Here is a 4,377-nt window from a genome sequence, read left to right as displayed (position 1 = left end):
CTCTCCCTCCTCCTCTCGCTCCCTCCTCCCTCTCCCTCTCTCTCTCCCTCCTCCTCTCTCTCCTTCCTCCTCTATCCCCCTCCTCCTCTCTCCCCCCCTCTCTCCCTATCCCTCTCTCCCTATCCCTCCCCCCCCCTCTCTCTCTCTCTCCGTCTCTCCCTCCTCGTCTTGCTTTTCCTCTTCTTTTGTTCTCTCTTTTATTTTCTCCCCGCCAAGCCCCAGCTGATCCAGGCATGTCCCTTGCGGCAGACCCGGCTTCAACAGAGTCCAGCAGCCCAGGACCACCAAGTATGAGTTAGCTCTTCCTGATATGAGTGTACAGCACTGGCTAAAGCAAACTGCTTTGCAGACTTGAGGGCCATTCATATGCAATGTCTTGATTTGACCCTGCTTCTCAAAGCAGGAAAATAATCCTTCAGCAACAGGAAATTTGAATTATTATGTGGATTGTCATTTATATAATTTGTTGTAGAGGTTGATACATTTTTCATTAGAGTTGAAATCAAGCCTGGGAATTTTAAGTTGAAATTACAAACTTTAGAAGCCTGATTAAACCTTGATTAAACTACAATTTGCATTTCCTGTTGCATAGGACAAATCTCTGCGACAACAGAGTAATCAAATGAAGATTGCAGATCTGTACATACCTGTCAAGTTACACTATGGGGAGGACGCTTATACAATATGTGATGCTCAACTGCAAGACTATGGGATGGCACCTCTATGGTGCTCACCAATTCAACCAGCAGACTTTGTCCAATGTTTACAACTAGTTCCATATATCATGGACTGTGATGTTGCTAGCTATATTTTAACACTGCCACTGAGTGATTTTAGCCTTATAATATAATTTGACAGTTTGTCTAACATGTCCAAATGTGACCTTGAGAGGCTAGGTTACAGTTGGTCCTGTATGGCTCAGCTGGCAGAGCATGGCCGTTGCCCCACCAGGGTTGTGGGTTTCTTTCCTAGGCCACCCATACGTTAAATGTATGCATAACCGTTAGTTGCTTCGGTTAAAAGTGTCTGCTAAATACATGATGCTGTTATCCAGAATAATTTACAGGCACAATTAGGGTTAAATGCCTTTCTGAAGGGCACATCAACCGATTTTCCACCTAGTCAGCTCGGGATTTGAACCAGCAACATTTCAGTTACTGATCCAATGCTCTTAACCACTAGGTTACCTGCCTTCCAGAGGGGTGTTTCCATCAGTCCTCATAGTGCAGTGGAAGATGGGTGTTTCCATCAGTCCTCATAGTGCAGGAGGAGAGAGGTGTTTCCATCAGTCCTCATAGTGCAGTGGGAGAGAGGTGTTTCCATCAGTCCTCATAGTGCAGTGGGAGATAGATGTTTCCATCAGTCCTCATAGTGCAGTGGAAGATGGGTGTTTCCATCAGTCCTCATAGTGCAGGAGGAGAGAGGTGTTTCCATCAGTCCTCATAGTGCAGTGAAAGATGGGTGTTTCCATCAGTCCTCATAGTGCAGGAGGAGAGAGGTGTTTCCATCAGTCCTCATAGTGCATTGGAAGATGGGTGTTTCCATCAGTCCTCATAGTGCAGGAGGAGAGGGGTGTTTCCATCAGTTCTCATAGTGCAGGAGGAGAGGGGTGTTTCCATCAGTCCTCATAGTGCAGGAGGAGGGGTGTTTCCATCAGTCCTCATAGTGCAGGAGGAGGGGTGTTTCCATCGGTCCTCATAGTCCAGGAGGAGGGGTGTTTCCATCAGTCCTCATAGTGCAGGAGGAGGGGTGTTTCCATCAGTCTTCATAGTGCAGGAGGAGGGGTGTTTCCATCAGTCCTCATAGTGCAGGAGGAGGGGTGTTTCCATCAGTCCTCATAGTGCAGGAGGAGGGGTGTTTCCATCAGTCCTCATAGTGCAGGAGGAGAGGGGTGTTTCCATCAGTCCTCATAGTCCAGGAGGAGAGGTGTTTCCATCAGTCCTCATAGTCCAGGAGGAGGGGTGTTTCCATCAGTCCTCATAGTCCAGGAGGAGAGGGGTGTTTTCCATCAGTCCTCATAGTCCAGGAGGAGGGGTGTTTCCATCAGTCCTCATAGTCCAGGAGGAGGGGTGTTTCCATCAGTCCTCATAGTGCAGGAGGAGGGGTGTTTCCATCAGTCCTCATAGTCCAGGAGGAGGGGTGTTTCCATCAGTCCTCATAGTGCAGGAGGAGGGTGTTTCCATCAGTCCTCATAGTCCAGGAGGAGGGGTGTTTCCATCAGTCCTCATAGTCCAGGAGGAGGGGTGTTTCCATCAGTCCTCATAGTCCAGGAGGAGGGGTGTTTCCGTCAGTCCTCATAGTGCCGGAGGAGGGGTCTTTCCATCAGTCCTCATAGTCCAGGAGAAGGGGTGTTTCCAGGTGTTGTCTGACCATTTACAGTGGCTTGTGAAAGTATTCACACGCCTTGGCATTTTTCCTATTTTGTTGCCTTACAACCTGGAATTAAAATAGATTTTTGGGGGGTTTGTATCATTTGATTCACACAACATGCCTACCACTTTGAAGGTGCAAAATATTTTTAATTGTGAAACAAACAAGAAATAAGACAAAAAAACTGAAAACTTGAGAATGCATAACTATTCATCCCCCCCAAAGTCATACTTTGGAGAGCCACCTTTTGCAATAATTACAGCTGCAAGTCTCTTGGGGTATGTCTCTATAGATTGGCCCATCTAGCCACTGGGATTTTTGTCCATTCTTCAAGGCAAAACTGCTCCAGCTCCTTCAAGTTGGATGGGTTCCGCTGATGTACAGAACTCTTTAAGTCATACCACATATTCTCAATTGGATTGAGGTCTGGGCTTTGACTAGGCCATTCCAAGACATTTAAATGTTTCCCCTTAAACAACTTGAGTGTTGCTTAAGCAGTATGCTTGGCGCCATTGTCCTGCTGGAAGGTGAAACTCCACCCAGTCTCAAATCTCTGGAAGACTGAAACAGGTTTCCCTCAAGAATTTCCCTGTATTTAGCACCATCCATCATTCCTTCAATTCTGACCAGTTTCCCAGTCCCTGGAAAACATCCCCACAGCATGATGCTGCCAGACCACCCTTCACTGTGGGGATGTTGTTCTCGGGGTAATGAAAGGTGTTGGGTTTGCGCCAGACATAGCATTTTCCTTGATGGCCAAAAACCTACAATTTAGGTACATCTAACCAGAGTTCCTTCTTTCATATGTTTGGGGAGTCTCCCACATGCCTTTTGGTGAACACCAAACATGTTTGCTTATTTTTTTCAGGCCACTCTTCCCTAAAGCCCAGCTCTGTGGAGTGTACGGCTTAAAGTGGTCCTATGGATAGATACTCCAATATCCGCTGTGGATTTTTGCAGCTCCTCCAGGGTTATCTTTGGTCTCTTTGTTGCCTCTCTGAGTAATTCCCTCCTTGCCTGGTCTGTGAGTTTTGGTGGGCGGCCCTCTCTTGGCAGGTTTGTTGTGGTGCCATATTCTTTCCATTTTTAATAATGGATTTAATGGTGCTCCATGGGATGTTCAAAGTTTCAGATATTTTTTTATAACCAACCCTGATCTGTACTTCTCCACAACTTTGTCCCTGACCTGTTTGGAGAGCTCCTTGGTCTTCATAGTGCCGCTTGCTTGGTAGTGCCGCGTGCTTAGTGGTGTTGCAGACTCTGGGGCTTTTCAGGACGGGTGTATGTATACTGAGATCATGTGACACTTAGATTGCATACAGGTGGAACTTACTTATCTAATTATGTAACTTCTGAATGTAATTGTTTGCGCCAGATCTTATTGAGGGGCTTCATAGCAAAGGGGGTGAATACATATGCATGCACCTGTCACGCCCTGACCTTAGAGAGCCTTTTATGTCTCTATTTGGTTTGGTCAGGGTGTGATTTGGGGTGGGCATTCTATGTTTTGTTTTTCTATGATTTTGTATTTCTATGTTTTGGCTGGGTATGGTTCTCAATCAAGGACAGCTGTCATACCCTTTTTCCCTCCTTTCGTTGTGGGAAGTTAACTTTGTTTGTGGCATATAGCCCTTAATCTTCACGGTTGTTTTGTTTTGTTTATTGCTTTGTTGGCGTCATTTCTAATAAAAAAGGAATATGTACGCTCACCACGCTGCGCTTTGGTCCAGTTCTTCCTTTGACGGCCGTGACAGAACTTCCCACCACCAAAGGACCAAGCAGCGTGGCCAGGAGTATGAGACAACCTGGGAGGAGGTAGAGAGGTGGTCGGTCGACCCAGGGAGAGTGCCAGAGCCCGCCTGGGATTCAATTGAGCAGTGCGATGAGGGATACCGGAGAATGGAGGCGACGACACGTACACGGCTAGCGAGGAAGCCCGAGAGGCAGTCCCAAAAATGTTTTGGGGGGTGGCACACGGGGAGTTTGACTGAGTCAGGTTGGAGACCT

This window comes from Salvelinus namaycush, chromosome 13, assembly GCF_016432855.1.
Source record: "Salvelinus namaycush isolate Seneca chromosome 13, SaNama_1.0, whole genome shotgun sequence".
Classification (NCBI taxonomy): domain Eukaryota; kingdom Metazoa; phylum Chordata; class Actinopteri; order Salmoniformes; family Salmonidae; genus Salvelinus; species Salvelinus namaycush.
Note: the sequence above shows the minus strand (reverse complement) of the source record.